Below are 24,488 nucleotides of genomic sequence, written 5' to 3'. Positions count from 1 at the left end.
AGAGAGGGGGGAGGTCTTCCATCTGCTGGTTCCCCCCCTCCCAGATGGCCACAATGGCCAGGCTGTGGTCGGAACCATCCTCCACTGTTTTCCCAGGCCATAAGCAGGGAGCTGGGCTGGAAGTGGAGCAGCCGGGACTCAAACCGGCGCCCGGATGGGATGCGGATGCTGGTGCCACAGGCAGAGCCCTAACCCACAAGGCCACAGTGTTGGCTGCTCAAAATGGCAACCTTTGGGCTAGTGATCAGGTTAGATATGATCGTCACATCAACGTGGCAAATAGAGAAAGGTCTTCCTTTTCCATTGGTTTACCCCCTAAGTGGCCACTATGGCCAGTGTGTTAACACAGAGATCTCTCATATGGTGGTTTACATAAAAATGCTTGCAACAGACAGTGCTCCATCAAGGTAGCACTCAGGGTCTGGGAACTCAGTGCAGATCTCTCAGATGGGTGGCAGGAACTCAAACACTTGAGAATTCATCATTGCTTCCCAGGATCTGCATTAGCAGGAAGAAATAAGGAGATGGAACCAGAAATAGAACCCTGGCACTCTACTATAGACCTGGGATACCTGACATGTGTGTTAACCACCAGGCTAAAGTCCTGTTTCCCAGGGTACTTTTGATCTAGCAGTGGAAATTTCCTTCAATTCTTAGTTTGTTAAGGATTTTAATCATAAGTGGATGGCGGATTCAGCCAATGCTTTCTCAGTTTAGATGATCACATGTTAATTTCCCTTAATTTTCTGAATATCATATTTTATGTTGATGTTTTTCAGATGTTAATCAAACTTCATACAACAGTACTTCAAAAATGCATTCAAGTAACTAAAAGTTAAGTTTGGTGCAAACATTTTTGAAATTTACAATAGGGCTTTTCATAATACACAGTTTCTTTTCTGCTCTTTTTTCATTTTTTTCTCTCTGAGATAATATTTTTCATGAAGTGCTTGAGTACTTAACATATATGGAACTCATTTAATTTAGCACAAATATTTTAATTAATACATTTAATTAACTATATATTTCTTTTTTTTTTTTGAAAATATTTTTAACATTTATTTTAATATTTTTTTTAGGAACACACTTTTTTTAACTTTTATTTAATGAATATAAATTTCAAAAGTATGGCTTATGGATTACAATGGCTTCCCCCCCATAACGTCCCTCCCACCCGCAACCCTCCCCTTTCCCACTCCTTGAGTTAGGTTTGATTATTATCATGGTGGGTTTTTGTAGCATTCCTTGCTTCTGAATTTTCACAGAAGTAGATGTAGTAAAATAATGTGGAAGAAGGAGGCACTTAAAAAAAGGCACTTAATATTATCTTTTTTTTTGACAGGCAGCATGGACAGTGAGAGAGAGAGAGAGAGAAAGGTCTTCCTTTGCCATTGGTTCACCCTCCAATGGCCGCCGCGGCCGGTGCGCAGCGGCTGGCGCACCATGCTGATCCGATGGCAGGAGCCAGGTACTTATCCTGGTCTCCCATGGGGTGCAGGGCCCAAGCACTTGGGCCATCCTCCACTGCACTCCCTGGCCACAGCAGAGAGCTGGCCTGGAAGAGGGGCAACTGGGACAGAATCCGGAGCCCCGACCGGGACTAGACCCGGGTGTGCTGATGCCGCAAGGTGGAGGATTAGCCTAGTGAGCCATGGTGCTGGCCAATATTATCTTATATTGTATTAAATGAAAGAAGGAGGCACTTAAAAAAAGGAGGGGGGCAGCACTGGGGCAGAGCTGGGGAAGCCACCACCTGCAGTACTGGCATACCATATAGGTGCCAGTTAGAGACATGGTTGCTCCATTTCTGATCCAGCTCTCTGTTATGGCCTGGGAGAGCAGTGGAAAATGGCCCAAGGCCTTGGGCTGTTGTACCCACATGTGAGACCTGGAGAAAGTTCCTGATTCCTAGCTTTGGATTGGCCCAGCTCTGACTGTTGCAGCCATCTGGGGAATGATTCAGCAAATAGAAGACCTTTCTCTCTCTCTGCCCTTGTCTATCCCTCTCTGTAACTCTGCCTTTAAAATAAATAAATAAATGTTAAAAAAAGAGGCTGAATGCTTCAGCCAGCTTCTCTACATGCTACTCAGACTTATTTTATAAGACAAATGTGAGATTGTGAATAATGTAAACAAATAAAATTGTGTCATTTGACTTTAAGTTTGGTCAAGATTTCAAACTTATCCTACATTAATTTTTGTGTGAAAATTTAGATAATGGTGTTGAAGTAAGAAAAAAGTAAAACATAACATTGAAAATGAAGAGAAGTATAAACATGACAATTTCATGAATCAGTGCTTAAATCTGACATATTGTATATAGCAATATAAATATATATAAACAAGTGAACATATGGTGTTTAAAATATGTAACATGAAGGGATGCAGCAGGATAAGTCCCGCTTGTGACAATCACATTCTATATGGAGTCCTTTAGATCAAATGTGACTCTGCTTCTTCTCCAGTTTCATACTAATGCACACTCTGTTAGATGGAAGATGAGGACTCAAGTACACTGGTGTCTGCTGTTCACATGGGATACCCATATCAAGTTCCTAACACCTCATTTCAACCTGGCCCACCCCCATCTGTGTTGTCATTTGAGATGTAAGACCTCTCTATCTCACTCTTTCCTTCCCTCTCATTCTCCCCTTGTGTCATTCTGTCTTTTAAGTAAATAAATAAGCTTTGGAAGTGTAAAAAACATTTTAAATGCTTGTAATGTGAAGATTCATTGACAAGAATGATAAATTGATGTACTTAAAATAATAGGTGATGTTAAAACAGTCACAAATCAGGGCCCACATTGTGGCACAGTGGGTAAAGATGAGCCTACAATGCTGACATCCCATATGGTTGCTGGTTTGCATCTTGGCTGTTCCTCTTCTGATCCAGCTCCCTCCTTATGTACCTAGGAAAGCAGCCCAAGATGGCCCAAGTGTTTGGAACCCTAAATACATGCCAGAGATTCAGAGGAAGCTCCTGGCTCCTGGCTTTGGCTTAGCCATTTGGGGAGCAAACCATCTGATGGATGATCCCTCTTTCTACATTTCAAATAAAAATAAGATAAATATTTTAAAAAACTGCCACAAAGAGCCCATGAGAGTATTTTAGGCATGGAAAGCCAAGACACTCTGGGGAAAAAAAAAGGAAGACCTAAATGGAAGGTCTCTGCAAGTGAGATCCCAGTGAAAAGAATGGGGCCATCAAAGAAGGAGGTAGCTTTCTCTGAAGGGAGGAGAGAACTTCCACTTTGACTATGACCCTGTCGGAATAAGATCAAAGTCGGTGAACTCAAAAGGCTTCCATAGCCTTGGCAACTCATGACTAGAGCCTAGGGAGATTACTGACGCCATAAACAAGAGTGTCAAATTGTTAAGTCAACAACAGGAGTCACTGTGTACTTACTTCTCATGTGGGATCTGTCCTTAGTGTGTTGTCCAATGTGAAGTAGTGCTATAACTAGTACTGAAACAGTATTTTACACTTTGTGTTTCTGTGTGGGTGCAAACTGTTGAAATCTTTACTTAATATATACTGAATTGATCTTCTGTATATAAAGAGAATTGAAAATGAATCTTGATGTGAATGGAATGGGAGAGGGAGCGGGAGATGGGAGGGGTGCGAGTGGGAGGGAAATTATGGGGGGGGAAGCCATTGTAATCCATTAACTGTACTTTGAAAATTTATATTTACTAAATAAAAATAAATAAAAAATTAAAAAATAAAAATAAAAGACTGCCACAAATTACTTGTTAGGATAAAACAAATATATGAACACATAAATGTTAAATACCTTTAGTAGATAAATTGAAAAGTTAGCAAGACACATAGATAGACAACATTTTAACCAGTTAACAGAGAATGAGCATCATTTCAAAGAGTAGCAGGACATTTTCAAGCCACAGGTTTAGGGACTTTATAATTTCATGAAAGCATAAATCTTACAAATCCTATACTTCATCATCTGTGAAATGACAGGAGTATCATCAACTAAATTGTTACCAAGAAGTTATTGAGACACAGGCAGAGCCTATGCACCAGTGTTGGAAAGTGAGGTGAGAGCAGACTGCAGCAGCCTAAGCCACTGGTGCTAAAGCTTCAGGAAAAGCCAAGCATAAACCTGTGGGGGATAGTGTACCTGCCAAACTAGAAGAGAAAAAGGGAGTGGGACATTAGTCTCTCCACAATCACTTTATAACGGCCTCCTGTAACAAGCCAATAGAGTGGACACCATATTGGACATACATAACAGCTGTATCAGCTCATGTCCATGCCCAGAAACCAGTCGAGTGGAGACTCCTAACTCTTTCTTGTGTGAACTTTCTGAAATCAAAATAAAAAAAAAGAACATTTGTTTTCATAGGTTATATAACCCTTGGAAAACTTAAATTATGGTAGATGTTGAATTGAAGGAAATATAAATTCTGGACAAGATAGATTTCAAAGTATTTAGATATCAGAAAAGCACAATTCCACACAATTGCAGTAATCAGATAGGCCTCTCTCCTACTAGAATAATTTACATGTGCAGAGGAACATCTATTACAGAACAACCTCTCTCTTTCTCTCTCTCTCTCTCTCTTCTTTATTTAAAAGGCAGAGTGAAAGATAATACAGAAAAGAAATAGAGAAAGAGATACATCATATATCTTGTGATTCAATGCCCAAATGTTCACAGCCAGTGGTGGGCAAGGCCAAAGCCAAGGCCCTAGAACTCCATGTAGTACTTCCCTATGCAAGTACTTAAGTCAGCACCTGCTGATACTAAGGGTGTGCAGTATCAGTAAGCTGGGTAGGAGTCAGAGGCAAAATTCAAGCCCAGACACTCTAAAAACAATAGGAGGGTCCCAAGCAGTGTCTTAACTGCTGCACCATACACTGGCCTGTTAAAATCAAAAGATTTTCTGTGGTACATTGTACAACATACTGAGTATCCTCTTATCAGAACTGATAAGCACTAATGGACTGACAGTGGCATAGACATGGACCACAACACACTGAACACCCAAGATAACTGAGTCATATGACCACAGTATCAGGGAGGAGAATGAGATGATGAAATCCACCCAGTACATGACCACAAAGAAACTCACCAGCAGCAAGATAGTCTGGGTGGCCCTTTTCTCTGGGGAAGATCTTGGGGAGAGGTTGGTGTTGTGAAGGTACAGGGACCTCCTCTGATGCCTGGACAAGAGAATCACCATGTACACACTTGAGAGCAGCATGACTCCTACAAGGAAGATGTCCCTGGATGTTAATAATGTGAACATTAAACCCCTGATGCCATGGCTCATGGGGTAAAATGAACAGTATTTCGTGAGATCCATCAGATTGGTCTGGGTCCCATTGGAAGATGCCACTGTGTGGAAGAGTGTGCTAGTACTGAAAGACAAACATATCAGCCATATGAAGAAGAAGAAATAGAAGATGAAATGTGTGGATTTATACTTAAACTGTGCCAACCGGGAGGTGCTGGGGCTGATGGTGATGGCCTGGATGATGCTCAGGAGGCAGGTGGTGCAGATGGAGAGGCCCCTCATTACTCTGTTGATGTAGAACAAAGCTTACGCTTAAAGTCATTCCAAAAACTTAGCAACTCAAACAGTTCTGGAGAGAACAAAAACAACACAGTGATGAGCAATGCAATGTGGACAAAGGCCAGGTGACAGGTGGTGTGGTCAGTGGGCTTAGGTCTGCGATCCTGTAGGAGTCTGAGGATGTGGAAGAGGAGAAGAAAGGTGTTGGCTGAGATTCCAAAGCCAGTTTGAGAAAGAAGATATTTATTAACAGGAACATAAACAGAAGGTGTGCTCATCTTAATATCAGGGATGAAACACATGCATGTCTGAAAAAGCAAACAAACAAGTATTGGAGGTTTCACCTCATCAGCAAGCATTATTCTACCTAGTAGACATTTTCATTCTAACTTCCTATCTTCACAGTGTTCTTGGATCTTTCTTGGTTTCCATCTCAGAAATCCCTTAGGTGAACTCTCTTCTCTTCAGGAAGATATTGTCAAAGTCAAGCTTTCAAGTATCAAAAGGAAATCACTTAAATTCTCCATCTTGTGATAGCCATGAATTTGCAAAGCAATCATCATATGGTAATGCTTTTATTGCTAATCAGTATTAACTGCTTATTATTTAAATCTTACATACTCAATAGATAATATAATTCCCTACAAGTCTTACTTAAGGTAAATTCACTACTAAATTTTTTTTTCCATTACTTTAGTATGTTATTGCCCAGATGCAGATACAATTTTGCTCTTTCTGTAACTCTTTCAAATAAATAAATCTTAAAAAAAGACCATGAAACATGTGGCCAGAGATCAGAATCAAAGAGAAGAGCAATAAAGAAGCCTTTTACAGGAACTGAGGGGACATTTTAGATACAATGATTTGTCATTTTAGAGAAACCCTGTAAGATCCTCATCATTACAGAAATTTACTACATTCAGGGAATTATTACTTGAGGAAGAATATCATTTCCATACAGGTTTTTGTATTTTGCCCAGCTCAGATAAAATTACACAATCTATATTACAGAAGAGTACCTTATGTTTTATTGTTAAGTCAACAAGATTTTTGTCATCAAATTGAACTTACTTGGTGAACAACAGTGAAACCTATGACTGGTCACCCACAGCACAAAGGTCTTTTGAGAATTTGAGAAGAGGTGCAGAAGTATAACTCCCCATATGTAAAGACATCAATGGTTTTTTTTTTTATTTCCGTAACTTCTATTAAATGGTGATAATCAGCACTGAGAAAAAAATGTAACATTGGTCAGTATATCTTTTCTGTATGCTGCCCTGAAGTGTACATTAGATTCTGCCCTGGCTGTGTAGTTTGGCATATATTTGTAGTTAGCATTCCATAACAATTGGATTATAATTTCAAGAAAGCCATAAAATTTAAAAGAGAATATTATCAATATTCTACAAAGAAATGGTTCAGATTGATAATTTGCTTTCTTTTTTAAATTAACTATTTTAAAAAAAATTATAAGATATACGAATTTCATGTATTTCCTATATACAGATTCAGGAACATAGTGATACCACTGCCTCCCTGTGTGTCATAATCTGGAGCGAGTGAGTCACAGCAGCAGTGTAAGGTATAGGTTTAGAAGGTACTGGAGACCCTGCTCTTCATGTACTATGATTGCTTGCCTCTGGACAGTGGAGCGTATTGCTCTCAATAGTTTCCCTGCCAAAGTGTAGAAAATGCATTAAGGGGCTGGCGCCGTGGCTCACTAGGCTAATCCTCTGCCTGCAGCGCCAGCACACCAGGTTCTAGTCCTGGTTGGGGTGCCGGTTCTGTCCCGGTTGCTCCTCTTCCAGTCCAGCTCTCTGCTGTGGCCCAGGAGGGCAGTGGAGGATGGCCCAAGTGCTTGGGCCCTGCACCTGCATGGGAGACCAGGAGGAAGCACCCAGCTCCCAGCTTCGGATTGGCGCAGTGCGCTGGCCATAGCGGCCATTTGGGGGATGAACCAACGGAAGGAAGACCTTTCACTCTCTCTCTCTCTCTCACTGTCTAACTCTGCCTGTTAAAAACAAAACAGTCTCAGTCCTTCTCTCCTGAGCTCTCCTGCTCTCTCTCGGTTCCTCTCTCTAGCCTCCTCTTCTGGGCTCTTGGCTCTGCTCTTCTCTCCCCTCTTCTCTGCTCTCTCTTCTCTCCTTGCTAGCTCCTCTCCTCTCTGTTTCTCTCTTATATTCTCTTTCTCTCTTTTTCCTTTGCCGCTCCTTCACTCCGGTCTGTAGGGTGTTCCCCAATAAACCCTTTCCCTTCCTCCGGTGTCTGGTATGCTTTGCAATGGCTAACCTTAAGATATAACATTGGTGCCATGACTCAGATAGCCTCATATTGGTAATCCAGTGTCCCCCAGTGCTCTGGGGTCCTGGATTTTTGCTGGTCACAAAGCACACCTCCGGAACTCCTTCCACGCTACTGAACGCTCTGCGATCTCCATCCACACACCAGCATTCCAAATTTTGAGGTAAGATGCAGATTGGGAAACTCACGGCGACTCTACTTGTCTACTGAGTTATGGTCTACTCTCGTCTACATTCGTCTGAGGCTTTTCTACTTTCATCCAAGGTTGTAGTGCGAGACACCACAACTCCTACTTAAGGCCTTTAGCCTCTACGGACACTGTGTCCAGGCAACAGTGGGTGCGAGTGACGACTCCATCTCTGTTCGCCTCTTTACAGGGCTCCAGCGGGCGCTTGGGTGACACCCCTGCCTTCTGCTCCCATATTCTCTCGCTAGTCAGGTAGCTGGGATGCGAGGATGCTTGCAATCCACGGGTCTGACTCTACTGGTTGCAATGGGAACTTTTCTCTAACCGCGTTCCATCTTATGGTCCCTCTCAAATTGGCCCGAGCCCTCAAAAGCGGCCCCTCCGTCGTGGTGCATTTGGCCCTGAGGGATCGGAAGTTGGAGTAGTTTGACCCTGAAACATCTTTATCACTTCCGTGAGCATTCGGGAAAATGGAAGGGGATTCCATCGTTCAAGCCTTTTCCTATCTTTGAACTAAACCTTCCCTGTGTTCTTCTTGCTCTCCTGTTCATGTCCTTCTGGTCTCCAAGATTCACACTAGGGGGCAGAGGCCTGAGCAAAAAATCCTTTCTTCTGCCCCTGGTCCTGTTCCTGCCACTACCACAACCTCCTTTGATCCTACAGATGAACCCTGCCCCCCCCTTATCACTCCAATCTACAGGCACCTGCTCAGCTGCCTCCTGAGGCCTCAGTGGCTGAAGTTCCAGCGCCATTATCCCCCACGTGGCAGCTGCGTCATCACCTCCCTCTCCAGCCGAATTCCAGGGGGCGGTGTCAACCTCTTCTGTCCTATCTGAAGCCCCTGGCTCAACTATTCCTCAAAGCCATTCTCTGCCCACGTGTACTTCCTCCCTAGCTCCTACCCCCACTCACTGTATCTCCCCCTCCCACCTAGGAATTCTTTATCTCAGAGCCCAAAGTCTACTATCTCTGTCTTATCGGCTTGGGAATGGCTGTCTCCATGGTTTTCAACTGGTCTTTTGTCCCTCTCCTGACCCAGTCTTACCATAAGAATAGCAAGGGAATGGTAGTCCCATCCTTTCGGGCTCCCTGCTTATTGAGAAACAAATTAGGTATCCCACCCTTTTGAAGGCTCTTGTTTTATTTGAGCAAGGCAAACAGGAAAAGCAGGTTTCCTGTATCAACCTGGCCCACTGTAACTAGATCTACCTTTAAAAATACTGCTTTGTAACTTGTTGAACTTATTTTGTAATTTATTTTAATAGTTTTCAAGGTAATTAGTACTCAAGGAAACAGCAATGGGTAATTAGTACTTGTCTTAGATGAATGCAATTTTAATTTCAATTAAATTCAGGTAAAAATATATCAGCATCCTAAGTCATTTAGGTGTAACTGCTAATTTAAATTGGGTAAAACTTTTGTATACTCAACATGTTATATTCTATAATAAACTATTTTGGGTTAGTTTATAAACTGTGAAAATAGTTCAACACTGTTTAAAGTAACTCAGGCTGAAATTTGATGTGTTACCTTAATCTTACTCTGAAAAATTTTAATGGGTTATTTCAAAAATAAATCAAGGACATTGGCAGATGGAAAACATCACAAGTATACTAATCTATTCCTCTTTGACATAAAATTAGAATCTAATCCTCTGTTAAAGCAATAAGTTAAAGTAATCTGTTATGTTCTCTTGGTGTCTGTTAAATTCTAATTCTTTAAAAACAGTGGGATATTTTTATTAAGAGCTATGGGTTATTTAAATATGTGCTTATTTTCAAACATTTAAATAATCACCTTGTAACAATGATCAAATTTGGTCTATATTAGGTCATGATGTTAAGGAATCTTATTTCAACCAGATATTTTGGATTTTGAGCCTTCTTGGCATTCTTGACAGTCATTCAAAAAATCAAAGTTTCAAGGAATTTGGACTCTAAAATTTCCAGTAAATTTTGGACTTTGGTTTTTCCAGTTCGGGCCCAACTGAAAAAAATTGAAGGACCTATGTCTCTCATCTTGTAGAGACACCAACTAATCAGGCTATTTGGATTATATATTAGAAGTACCGTCAAGATGTGAAGTGGTACTAAATTTTAAGTTTCTATAATACAAAATGGCACTAATACAAATGTCTGAGAATTAAAAAGTCTAATAATCTTGTGTTACTAGACATAATGGTTATCTTAATGAGAAAGCCCCAGAGGCCTAAAAGAGTTATGTGCTTTGTAAAATCCTACAGGTGCTTTCAAAAATACTGTGAAGTAAGCAAGTGCCTCTTGTTGGTTAATGAATTTATAATTTTAAATGTGGCAACTTAAAGTCTTTTGTCATCCACAGTTTGGTATATCAGATTTGTTGCTCATAAAACTAAAGCATTGTTGGTTCTGTGTTTAGCTGTCCTCCTATAGGTTCTGATGGAATTTTTCCAGCCACATCTATTTTATTCAGTACCTTGGGATGGCTCTGTAAACAGATGAAGCCAATAATGTATTAAAGGTACCAACTGAGGTTACTAAAAACAAAAAGTGATTCAAATCAATTGGTAATTTACAAACAGGAGTTAGATTTAAAAAAAAAAGCTATTAAAACTGCTACATTGGTCTATTATGTTATGTAAATTGGCTTATAGATAAAATTGTCCATAAATTTAAACAGCTAAAATAATTCAAAGATATATTTTAATTCGTGTGACCTGAATCTCTGTATCATATGTTTTAAATGTGTTGGTAGAAAAAACTAAAAACATTTTATATGCCTGTGCTTAAATTTGCTGGTTAAACAAGCTACATCATGTTAGATATTTAAGAGATGTTTCCAAATATATGTATTATAATATTTATGGAAGGCATTGAGCCTTCTGGTAAATGTTTTCTTAAGTTGTTATCTAATGGTTAAAACTGTTTTCTAAGTTTTCATGTGATATTGCTGTTGTCAATAAGTGATCTGGGACTTGCTCCCCCATTTCTCTATTCTAAGCCCAACTTGTTCTCTCATTTCTCTGTTCTCTTCGAGGTAGGAAACTATTTATATTATAAAGAAATATCCAATATGCAAAATTTGATTTTAGATCTTATAAAAGAGATGGCTAACACATTTCTGTAATAGCATAGCCAAAATAAGAGCTTAAATTATAATTTCATAGCTAGATTTACTTTGCCATCAGTGAAGTAAACAGGGTAAACCTCCCTTTCAGACCAAAGGGAAAGAAAGTTTTAAAGTGAGAATATAATTTTCCTCATGGGCATTGTCTGCCTCAACATAAACTACCACAGAACATGCCTGTGACTATAGACTTACAGTTTAGGCCACTGAAGATTAGAGATGGGACTTGAGCACCCCCTTGACTTGCATCCTCTGGTCTGCTTTAACAAAAACCGGGAGGAAAAGAAAGCTAGACATCAGAAGCAATGGGTGGCAGGCCTATTAATGGCTGTTCTGTACAGTGATCTGCCCTCAAGGAGACCCAACAGGCCAGTGTACTGCAGTAGCTTTCAATGTGGTAAGCCTGGGCTTCAGCAGAAGTCAGCTTGTGAAGAGCCCTGGCAGCTCTGCCAACCAGGCAGAGTTGGATCACTGGAAATGGAACTGCCCTGGAGTCGAAGGATGACCAGGTCAGAGCCACAGATCTTATTGGCTCTAAGCTGAAAAGCCCTTCACTTGGCCCAGCTTTCAAAGTGACCACTGCAACTGAGGAAATGGCCAAGTAGGGTCAGTAACACTGCAGGCAGAACAGTAAATTTCCTGTTGGAGTTGCCACCTGCCTTTACCTGGCCAGCTCTCCTCCCAGGCCAGGTAGGTAATGGAAGTCAACAGGGTGCCTTCCCCAAGGAGGTTCACACCTCCCTTAGGATGTACCCTATGTAAAGAGATATAGGTCTGGGCCTAAAGCCCACCTGATTATTATTAAGCCCCTTCTGTCAGGTTCTATTTGCCTCTCAATCAGAAAACTTAATTGTAGCTCAGATAACACCTTTCTTAGGTTCTCTAATAACAACTCTGTCCTCTGTATCTAGCCCACTTGAGCCTCATTCCTTTGTAACCATAGCCTCTACTCTACCACCAATGGCTCTACTCCCAATCTGTGTGTCAAAATTTCTCTACAGACAAACCGCACTACCTGCAAAAGTGGCCTTTCTCCCAGTCTTGGCTGGAATCAGCTTTAAGCCACATCCCCACAAGGGTCCAGAGACCCCCTCCATTTCCTCTCTATAAAATCCTCTTATTACCTGGTTAATGCTACTCTTAGAATCATTGGTTACTATTCTCACCCTGTCTTCTATACTACAGTGTCTAAGTGTTTACAGCAGGTGATAATGGAACAAAGGAAGGCCTTCAGCAACCAGGCAGTCAACCAAATGCTGCTACAGGGATGTACTCGGCTCCCCACCCAGGAGACAGCAGCCTGAGACATCGCCCCATGCCAGCGAAGAGTACATCATCGCCCCATGTCAGCAGGAAGTAGCTCTAAAGACAGATCATCGTCCCTCTACCCCTCTTGGACTTTTGGGACTAATGTAATCCCATACAAACCCTGCTTTATAAAAAACAAAAGGGTGGAATGTTAGGAAACTGGCACAGTTGTAGCCAGGTGGCTGCATGGCCCAGCTACCTGAGCCAGGCTCCACCCCCATCCTAATGGGATTCGCTGCTCCTGCTTCCCTGCCCATCCTCAGGCAAAGTTTTAAAAGGGCCTGTTCCTGCACACGTGCTCTCTCGGTCCTTCTCTCCTGAGCTCTCCTGCTCTCTCTCGGTTCCTCTCTCTAGCCTCCTCCTCTGGGCTCTTGGCTCTTCTCTCCTCTCCTCTTCTCTGCTCTCTCTTCTCTCCTTGCTAGCTCCTCTCCTCTCTGTTTCTCTCTTATATTCTCTTTCTCTCTTTTTCCTTTGCTGCCCCTTCACTCTGGTCTGTAGGGTGTTCCCCAATAAACCCTTTCCCTTCAAAAAACAAAACAAAACAAAACAAAACAAAACAAAAATGCATTAAGGCTACTAAGATAGACTGAGCTATCTCCAGTGACTACATAGAGAAGTCAAGGGTGTCCACTGATTGTCTAGAGTCATTTTGTGCTCACCAGGAAGGAATGAACAATTATCATGATTATTTTGCTTCACTTCGGGTATTATATTTCTGGAATAAAATTTACTAGTTCTATCTTTGCTTTCTGTCATTTCATTTCATCTGTTATATTTTAATTGATAAATAATATGCACATTTATTTATGGGGTACAATACAATGTTAAGAAACAAGTAACATCACAGAATGATTCCATCATGTTCATTAACATCTACCTCACTTTATAATCTATTCCATTAGCAATTTTGAATACCCAGCACATTATCCATAACAGAGTCACCGGACTCTGCAACAAATCTCTGTAGCACCTGCGTCTTTTCTAACTTAATCTGTGTACATCATGCTGTCATTTAAAGCCACCTGGCATGTCTGTTGAATTCATGCATTGCCATGACATTTAGCACTTTTAATAATGAAATTAAAATTAAGTGGGAAATTCAGGATATGAAAACTAAACAACTGAAACTTTAAAATAGAAAATATACTAAAATTATAGGAATCTTATAAAAAGGAAAACTAAATTATTTAAATTCTGAAAGTTACTTAGTCTCTAATCATAAAACAAATCTCAGCCACCTAAATATACAGAGTATTGTTATACATTTGGGTTTTTGTAGAAATCCTAAAAAGCTGATGGTGATTGTACGTTAGGGAAATCACTAATCCATGGTGAATGCACTAGCTAGGCATTAACTTTACTGACAATTATTACCATAGAGGAAAAATAACCTCCATGGTGACCTGTTAAAATTTCAGTACTTTCTAGTATTAAATATCTGATACTTTATTCATAACAATTTAAACAGCTTCAAAATACTTAAATATCATAACATAATTAATAATTTAAATTTAACATGATCTTAAATTTAAGAAAGTAAAACCAGGATTGAAGCATTATAATTAGGTTAGACTTGATGTTTTTCCAAACATAAAATTTCACATTATGAATATAGTTAAATGAAACAGAAAGATATTAAAACCTGTTGAAAACAATTCAAGTGAGATAAATATAATAAAATTGAAAATACCAACAAGATTAAAGTATGATAAAATAATTGAAATGAAATACCTATGATAAAAATATTAAAGTACAATAAAAGGAGTTGAAATGAAATAAATTAGATGCTATGAATTCATCATCAAAATGAAGCAAAATAAATATGTTTAAATCAATCCAATTTAAATAAAAATCAAGTAACGATGAATGTTCTTTCTTGGATCTACAAATTATGGCCTCATATGAGAAGAAATCTAATTTCTTGTCTGCAAGAACTTATAGATATCACTCTTGATTTTGTAAGAAACAAAGCTAAACTTATGAGACCAGTCCTTTACTCCCATGTCCTTGAGATCACCCTACATCTACCGACTCACTTTCCTGTGGAGCACTCACAACAAGGAGAGAACTGAAAAGCGTGCACTCACCCAACTTGACAGGGAGCCCAGGGATGTAGGGTGAGCCTCCCTCTATGAGGTTATAAGAAAAGAATGTGCAGTTAGCTCATCTCCCACCTGGCCCACAATTTTTATGTCACCTGTGGAACCGTGCAAGCTCAGACTTTGAGACTGAAACTAACAAGAGACCCTGCAGGGAAAAAGTGGAGAATCATGAGCAAGAACATCTGTGTTCCAAATTTCCCCACATGGGAACAGATTTTCCTATCCTGTGTTGGCCTGAAGGGGCTGCATGATGACAGTCTCTGTCAGCCACACAGAAGTCTTGCAGTTTTCTCAGGTGCAAAATGAGTCAATGCCACGGCAGATTGCCAATGTTTGTTTTGGTTTGTTTGGGAGATTTCTAGTGGCTTCCTTATGTCTCTCCCATCAAACACCAGGTTGAACATAATGAAGACATAAAATTTAACCTGTCAAATAATTAAATTTTAATTAATAATTTTAATTATTTAATGCTGCATTGTGTCACACTGGGATAAGCTTCTGCCTGCAATGCTGGTATCTCATCTGGGCAATGGTTGGAGTCTCAGCTGCTCCACTTCAAATCCACCTTCCGCTTAATAGCCATTCTGGGGGGGTGGGGGGTGGGCAGTGCTGTGGCACAGTGGGTAGCCTGAAATGCCACCATCCCATTTCAGCATAGGTTCAAGTACCAGCTGCTCCACTTCTGATCCAGCTCTCTAATATGGCCTGGGAATGCAGTAGAAGATGGCCCAACTCCTTAGTGCCCAGCACCTGCATGGGAGACCCAGAAGAAGCTCCTGGCTCCTGGCTTCCAATCAGCTCAGTTCTGGCCATTGTGGTCTTTTGGCGAGTGAACAAGTGGATAGAAGATCTCTGTCTCTGTCTCTCTCTGTCTCTCTCTATCTCTCTTTCTCTCTCTCATTTTGCTTCTCTCTGTAACTCTTTCAAATAAATACAATAAATCATTAAAAAAAAGCCACTGGGGCCATTTGGGGGAGTGATTCAGAGGATAGGAGACCTCTTCCCCTCCATGCCCCCTGCTGCCAACCATATGTTTCTGGCTGCCTCATTCTCTCTTTAACCCTGCCTTTAAAAAAATTAAATAAATCTTTATAAAAATAAAAATAACATTTTTGTTCCCTCCCAGATCATTAGACAGAATATATGGGGGCAGAGCTCATGTAATGATGTTTTTTACAAGATTTATTAGAAATTCAGAGTTACATACAGAGAGAAGCAGAGGCTCAGAGGGAGAGAGAGAGAGAGAGAGAGAGGGAGAGAGGTCTTCCATCTGCTGGTTCACTTGCCCATTGGCCGCAATGGCCAGAGCTGTGATGATCCAAAGCCAGGATCCAAGAACCCCTTCCGGGCCTCCCATGTGAGTGCAGGGCCTAAGAACTTGATCCATCCTCCACTGCTTTCCCAGGCCATAGCAGAGAGTCAGATCAGAAATGAAGCAGCTGGGACTCAAACTGGTGCCCATATGAGTTGTTGGCATTTTAGACAGCAGCCTTACCCACTATGCCACCGTGCCAGCCCTGTAATGATGGTTTTTAAACCTTGCCATGTGATCCTCAATGGAAGCCAGGGCTGAGAAGCACTTTGCTCCATACCTTCCTCGAAGCTTCAGTGTGCATCTATCATTAGATTCCAACTCTAGAAAAATGTGATTCTGCAGGTTTGGAGTGAAATCCATGAGTTGGCTTCTTCAGCAAGTACCTTGTTAATGTTGATATTCTGCCCCCTATATTATTTGTCAGTAGCACTGAGACAGAACATCACGTACCATGGGCTCCCAGTGAAGACCTCTAATCAACACTTTGAAACATCACATTGTTTGCTGGCACTTTAAAGGCCAGAGAAGGCAGTGATGTCTCCATCAGTCTGAATTTATAAAGCAGTGTGTTTACATTCATCCATGCAGTGTTTATTGATCTTGTGCTCTGTGACCCCAGGGGAATTAGGGAGCACATTGATAGGAGCCTCTCATATACTATGTGAGTCATTTTCTATAACAAACAGAATTTGGCAATAAGGATCCCATAATGCCCCTGAAGATTTTGATGTTAGGAAGGGCCACATTTTTATTTCTTAAGTCTCACTATCGTTGAGTTTCAGAATGCACAGATAAGAGCTTTATAACTTGGATGTGAAAGACAGAGAAAAGAAGGATACAGCAATAGTGCAGAGTGATGCTGCCTTGTTGAGTTTACATTTACTTCTCTGTCATATTGGAGTTACTATTTGATCTCCTGGAATGGTAAACAAGATGTTAGGTGAGATGTTTTAGAAGCAAAATTTTAATAAAAATACATAATTAAGCCACCAACATATATAGATACTTGCCATCCTTTTCTGATTTTGGACTTGGAAAAAATAGGAGCAGGAAATCTGAAGAGGGAGGAAGAGGACCCACCAGGATCCTGGTATCCTTCAACCTGTCAGTCTGACCAAAGCCTTTTGTCCCCCACTATCTGCAAGATATGTAGGTGCTGGTTTCAGTGTCTTCAGTGAGTCTGATTTGATGTACTCCTAGTGACCCAGTCAGGAGAAACTCAGGCGTCTCTGAGGTCAGAGCAGGGACTTGGATCTGCCCTGGTTGAGCAGTCAACCTTGGATCCAGGTGTGAACTTCCCTGACCCTGATTAGCTGATTCTGTAGTAAGAAGAAGGAGACTTCCCCGTGGTAACAAAGTACAAAGGCACATGGTGGTTGTGATCATGGCTTTGGCTATGTTGTGGTTCCTGACTTCCAACTGCTTACGGATCTTGTCACCTTCAGATGTGTGTCAAGGGAGGTCTGCTGTTCCTGGATGCACTGATTTTGATGCTGGTGATTGTTTATCTTTGTAGTTTCTTCACTGATTAGTTGATCACCAGGAGCCCTTCTAACAGTTGCAGGAATTCCCTGGACAAGATGTGGAGAACAAAGGTTTCCCATGCATTTCATGTTCCTACTCAGTGTGAAGCCTGGCCCTGGATGTGACTCCCAGACAGAGCCCAGGCAATATGTGCAGATCCTGTGTCTCTGTATTCTTTTGTATATAACACTCATGTTGTTTTCTTGGGTGTTACAGCAAGAGAAGGGAAAATGGAAAAGAGACAACTCCCCTGCCCACATGGAATCCTGAAGCAATCCTGTTAGGAATCCTGAAGAACTGCAGATTCAGACCCTGGATTCAAAATTTTGAGCTACAGATGGCGGTCCTTGGAGAGGTGTGGGGGTAGGAGTCACCTGCTGCACATGCACAGGCTTTTTGGCAAAAGGAGGAAAAATCTGTGTTCTAAATCCTCAGGCTAGCTCAATGGGGTTGGGATTCTGGGCTGCACACTCTCTGAATGAGCTTCAGATCTGATGCTGCCACGCGCATGGGAATACAGAGCTGGGGATGCTAGTTGTGAACTGGTAAGGCTATTTTTACCAGAAACAAGGTTAACTGTCCTCAGGCAGAGATTATAGATCACAAATTGCCTGTGTACAGATTGTTTTGCTGCAGTCTCTGAACCCAGTGCCCCACAAATGTGGATCAGAGTTTGAAATCCAGGATGGGAATCAGGGAGCATTTGCCAAAGCTTGTTTGTTGTGAAGCCTGGTGGACACCATATTTATTTATCTCTGGTCTGGCCATTGTGGGCAGTGTTTGGGAAATATATTTAAAACAGAAATTTTTTTGCCATAATAGACAAGAAAGAATATATTTAAAACAGAAACCTTTTTGCCATAATAGACAAGAAGGAAAACACTATTATTAATAATAATAGAATTCAGTTTGTATGATGGAATATTTACTAAAGGATTGGAAAACCAGATAGAAATGCTTGTTTTCAACAAAAAGCATATCCATCCCCTTTCCTCTTGTCCTCTGTAAAAATAGTCATTGAAAAAGACTTCACACCATCTTTTGTCCTATATAATTCATCCAAAATCTTCTGACATCTGGATGATCATGTATGCTCACTGCTGTCTACAGCAAAACAAAGAAAAATGACAGGAGGCAATTTCTTTTTGACAGGCAGAGTTAGACAGTGAGAGAGAGACAGAGAGAAAGGACTTCCTGCCATTGGTTCACCCCTCAAATGGCCGCTAAGGCCGTCACGCTGCACCAATCCGAAGCCAGGAGCAAGGTGCTTCCTCCTAGTCTCCCACGTGGGTACAGGCGCCCAAGCACTTGGGCCATCCTCCACTGCCCTCCTGGGCCACAGCAGAGAGCTGCACTGGAAGAGGAGGAACTGGGACTAGAACTCGGCGCCCATATGAGATGCCGGCGCCACAGACGGAGGATTAGCCAAGTGAGCTATGGTGCTGGCCCCGTCAGGAGGCAATTTTGTAATTTGAAGCCAGGTGGCCACTGAAGCTGGGCATCCACTCTCCCACTGAATCTGTGAGATTGTGCCTGTCTTCATGGGTACTTCTGTTTCAAAGAGGTGCTAAGGACTAGAGAAAGATCTTAATCAGAAATATTGGTAAAACGCTTACATACCATTAAAAAGTATCTACACAGGCAGAGAAAGAACTTTCATATAAAAGTTTTTTTCAATTAGATGCTCTAAAAAAATGGGTGGGGCGACACTGTAGTGCAGTAGGTTAATGCTCCGCCTGTGGTGCCAACATCTCATATGGCCATGGGTTCTAGTCCCAGCTGCTCTACTTCAGATCCAATTCTCTGCTGTGGCCTAGGAAAGCAGTGGAGGATGGCCCAAGCACTTGGGCCCCTGCACCTGTGCAGAAGAGCTGGAAGAAGATCCTGGCTCTTGGCTTTGGATTGGCTCAGCTCTGTCCATTGAGGTCAATTGGGTAGTGAACCAGTGGATGGAAGACCTTTCTCTCTGTGTCTCACTCTCACTGTCTGTAATCCTACCTCTCAAATAAATAAAATATTTTAAAAAATAATAAAATAATGAGGGGGAATATTTTCCATTATTTTCAAGTGGGAGAGCTGATCTTATTTCTAATTTTGCATTTTTCCCTCCCAGCATTTATGTTCAAGCACCTGGACGTGGTCCCATGGACACTTGCATCCCAGGTGGCTCTGGAGTCAAACACCTGAGAAATGACCCTGGGCACACTGTGTGCAGATATAAGAGGAAAAGTCAAAAAGGGAGAAGCTGCTATCAAAGACACATGGATGGTGGGCAGTGTTGGTGCACTACTGGTTTGTGCCATGATGTTGGCTCAGTGGGACTGGGCTGGGATTTATTCCTATGTGTCTTTTGGTGAAATTCATCTGGATGCAGTGGTCCAGAAGCCTAAGATGGTTAGAACAGTAAGCTCACTGCTGCAGATTCAGTGTCTGCAAGTGGGGTGCAGCAGGAGTCCTCCCAGCACCTCTGTGCCATTTCAGCTGAGCCTATGGGGCAGTGGTGCTGTGGACTGCATTCCTGAGGGTGGAGCCTGGTCCTGGCAGGGGCATGAGCTTTCATTGCTGTTAGAGACACATGGTAATGGAAAGGCGTCCAGGATGGTGACAGCAAAGTAGAGGACAGGAGTCTACCTTCATAACTCACTACTGAGTCCTTCATTCTTGCTGATGTAGAAGGGCAAACATGGAATCAGGGTAACCCTAGCTCTCCTCCCTGTATGAGTTTCACAGACCTTCATGGCCCCCTTATTTCACAGGATCAATATTGGAGATGTTTCAGCAAACAACTCCCTTTTCCTCAGGCATCTCTCGGCTTGCATCATCAGGAACTACTGCAGCACAAGCAGATAAGTACCTAAAACCTGCTTTATTTGCAGACCATCAGACCAGCAATGATGCAGAACAGCTCATTAATTTCTAGAGGGAATGGATGGAAACTTTTAGCATTGATGCCATAGATGCATATTGATGATGCTCAGTGGAAGTTATTATCCATGTTAAGTGAAAAGAAAGTTACAACTGCATGGGAAGGGTTTGGTTTGATCTCTATAGTTTAGTTTTCCTTTATTTTTTTCTATTAATTGTGATATCACATACATCTCCATTTGAGTTATTGATTTAAGCATATTGATTAAATTAAATTGAAAACAAAGACTTTTCAATTTCAAATATTCCTTGAGTGGGCTGGCACTCTGGCACAGCAGGTTAATGCTGCTTAACTTGATGAGCAGTGCCAGGAGGGTAGGATGACTTGTGTCATATAGATGTACCACAGAATTGTGTAATAGCAATGCATGCTATCTTGTATTTATATCTCAAATCAGCCAACCGTTCTTTGTCCCTGGATATAACATAGCTGGCTCTGAAAAAAAATGGTTTGGAGAAATTGGAGCTAAAACTAATGTGAAAATACAGGTGAAATTTTCAGCCTTGGAAAATTATTTTCTGAGAATGTCTGAGTTATCAAACAGATAAATAGCTTTAAAGGAATGACAGACAAGTAGACTATATTATAGTATTAAGAATTGATTTTTACAAGATAAAATATATTCAGTGAGAAGATAGTGAATTTTCTTTGGTCAGTGATGTTAAGGCACTTTTATTTTCCTTCTGTTGGAATCCTTTGAAACGTTTCCTCTAATGTAGATGCAATTAAATTTGAACTCATATGTAAGGCCTTGTTTTTTTTTTTTACTTTTATTTAATGAATATAAATTTCCAAAGTACGGCTTATGGATTACAATGGCTTCTCCCCCATAACATCCCTCCCACCCGCAACCCTCCCCTTTCCCATTCCCTCTCCCCTTCTCTTCACATGAGGATTCATTTTCAATTCTCTTTATATACAGAAGATCAGTTTAGCATACATTAACTAAGATTTCAACAGTTTGCTCCCACACAGAAACATAAAGTGAAAAATAATAGATGATTTTTTAAATGATGATGAAATCAGATCAGACCTATTGTCATGTTTAATCCCAGCAAGAGTCAAGTTGGGAATTGCTAATTTCTTCTTCTTTTTTTTTAACAGAAGATCAGTTTAGTATACATTAAGTAAAGATTTCAACAGTTTGCATCCCCATAGAAACACAAAGTGAAATATACTATTTGAGTACTCATTATAGCATTAAGCCTCAATGTACAGCACATTAAGGACAGAGATCCTACATGAGGAGTAAGTGCACAGTGACTCCTGTTGTTGACTTTACCAATTGACACTCCTGTTTATGGCATCAGTAATCTCCCTATGCTCCAGTCATGAGTTTCCAAGGCTATGGAAGCCCCTTGAGTTCTCCGACTCTTATCTTGTTTAGACAAGGTCATAGTCAAAGTGGAGGTTCTCTCCTCCCTTCAGAGAAAAGTACATCCTTCTTTGAAGACTTGTTCTTTCCACTGGGATCTCACTCACAGAGATACAGAGATCTTTCATTTAGTTTTTTTTTTTTTTTTTTTTTTGCCAGAGTGTCTTGGCTTTCCATGCCTGAAATACTCTCATGGGCTTTTCAGCCAGATCCGAATGCCTTTAGGGCTGATTCTGAGGCCAGAGTGCTGTTTAGGACATCTGCCATCCTATGAGTCTGCTGAGTATCTCGCTTCCCATGTTGGATCACTCTCCCCTTTATTTATTCTATCTGTTAGTATTAGCAGGTACTAGACTTGTTTATGTGCTCCCTTTGACTCTTAGTCCTTTCATTATGATCAATTGTAAACTGAAATTGATCACTTGGAATAGTGAGATGGCATTGGTACATGCCACCTTGATGGGATTGAATTGGAGTCCCCTGGTATGTTTCTACCTCTACCATTTGGGGCAAGTCAGCTTGAGCATGTCCCAAATTGTACATCTTTTCCCTCTCTTATCCCCACTCTTATGTTTAACAGGGATCACATTTCAGTTAATTTTCAACACTTAAGAATAACTGTGTATTAATTACAGAATTAAACCAGTCATATTAAGTAGAACAGACAAAAAAAACTACTAAGAGGGATAATGTATTAAGTTGTTCATTAACAGTCAGGGCTATGCTGATCGAGTCACCATTTCCCATAGTGTCCATTTCACTTCAACAGGTTTCCTTTTTGGTGTTCAGTCAGTTGTCACCGATCAGGGAGAACATATGGTATTTGTCCCTTTGGGACTGGCTTATTTCACTCAGCATGATGTGTTCCAGATTCCTCCATTTTGTTGCAAATGACTGGATTTCGTTGTTTCTTACTGCGGTATAGTATTCTAAAGAGTACATATCCCATAATTTCTTTATCCAGTCTACCGTTGATGGGCATTTAGGTTAGTTCCAGGTCTTGGCTATTGTGAAATGTGCTGCAATAAACATTAGGGTGCAGACTGCTTTTTTGTTTGCCAATTTAAATTCCTTTGGGTAAATCCCAAGGAGTGGGATGGCTGGGTTGAACGGTAGGGTTATTTTCAGGTTTCTGAAGAATCTCCAGACTGACTTCCATAGTGGCTTTACTAGTTTGCATTCCCACCAACAGTGGGTTAGTGTCCCTTTTTCCCCACATCCTCGCTAGTATCTGTTGTTGGTAGATTTCTGCATGTGAGCCATTCTAACCGGGGTGAGGTGAAACCTCATTGTGGTTTTGATTTGCATTTCTCTGATTGCTAGTGATCTTGAACATTTTTTCATGTGCCTGTTGGCCATTTGGATTTCCTCTTTTGAACAATGTCTATTGAGGTCCTTGGCCCATCTCTTAAGTGGGTTGTTTGTTTTGTTTTTGTAGAGTTTCTTGATCTCTTTGTAGATTCTGGTTATTAACCCTTTATCTGTTGCATAGTTTGCAAATATTTTTTCCCATTCTGTCGGTTGTCTCTTCACTCTCCTGACTGTTTCTTTTGCAGTACAGAAACTTCTCAATTTGATGCAATCCCAATAGTTGATTTTAGCTTTGACTGTGTAAGGCCTTGTTTTACACAAAGAGGGTGATAAGGGACCACTCCATTGGTGTCACCTGCCTCCTGAGTAAGTCCAGGCTGTCACCATCAGCCCCAGAACCTTCTATTTAGTGAGATTAAACATATATTGGCAAACTACATTATTTACATTTTAATCTTTTTTGGTATTTCAATTTGTCTTTCAGTAGTAACATAATCCCTCATATTGTAAATAATTCCAATGTGACCCAAATTAATCTTCTCTGAAACAGTAAATTCTGCTCATTATCTCCCTTAAATCCCATGACAAGGAGGTTATATTCCAATATGACAATATCCACATCTAGGGATGTCTTACTTGTAGGAGCCGTGCTGCTTTCAAGTGTGCACATGGTGATTCTTTTGTCGAGACATCCAGCACCTTGGCAGCATGAGCCTCCTCTGCCCAACAACCTTCCCAGAGTAAAGGGCCACCCAGACCATCCTGCTGCTGGTGAGTGCCTTTGTGGTCACTACCACCTTAACCTCATCATCCTATCAGTCCATGTGCGGTGGAATACAACAAAGTCTGAGTATCCAGAACTTCATATTTAATGCTTATGCCACAGTTAGTCCTTTGGCGCTGCTCAGTTCTGGTAAAAGAATAATCAATATTTTGAAAAGTATGCAGTGGAAGTATGTTTACTAGTATTGTGATGGGATATTTTTCCTAAAAATGTGTTCTAACAGCAGTTAAATTATTCTATAGCATAAGATTATCTTTGACTTCTATAAGAGGAACACTTCATATATTTCTTTTTTTATTTATATTTTATTTTATTTTATGAACATAAATTTCCAAAGTACAGCTTATGGATTACAATAGCTTCCCCCCCATAACTTCCCTCCCACCCACAACACTCCCCTCTCCCACTCCCTCTCCCCTTCCATTCACATCAAGATTAATTTTCAATTATCTTTATATACAGAAGATCAATTTAGCATATATTAAGTAAGGATTTCAACAGTTTGTACCCTCACAGAAACACAAAGTGTAAAATACTATTTGAGTACTAGTTATAGCATTAATTAAACACCTAAGAGTAATTGTGTATTAATTACAGAGTTCAACCAATATTTTTGAGAAGAACATAAAAAATACTAAAAGGGTAAAGTATTAAGTTCTTTTTTTCTCTTGTTTGTTATATAGTTATTTTTTTATTTAATAAATGTGAAT

The 24,488-nt window shown here is 40.8% G+C and overlaps 2 pseudogenes; one reads left to right on the top strand and one right to left on the bottom strand.

Annotated features, from left to right (window-relative positions):
- Nucleotides 1-4,895: 4,895 nt before the first annotated feature.
- Nucleotides 4,896-5,842, bottom strand: LOC149120562 (vomeronasal type-1 receptor 90-like; annotated as a pseudogene).
- ORYCUNV1R-PS1624 (vomeronasal 1 receptor oryCunV1R-ps1624 pseudogene) lies at nucleotides 23,294-23,960 on the top strand (annotated as a pseudogene).

This window comes from Oryctolagus cuniculus, chromosome 19 (assembly GCF_051225735.1).
Source record: "Oryctolagus cuniculus isolate XC-2025 breed Fujian yellow rabbit chromosome 19, ASM5122573v1, whole genome shotgun sequence".
NCBI classification, from domain to species: Eukaryota; Metazoa; Chordata; class Mammalia; order Lagomorpha; family Leporidae; genus Oryctolagus; species Oryctolagus cuniculus.
The sequence above is the reverse complement of the archived record's forward strand: the minus strand, read 5'-3'. Positions and strand labels throughout refer to the sequence as shown.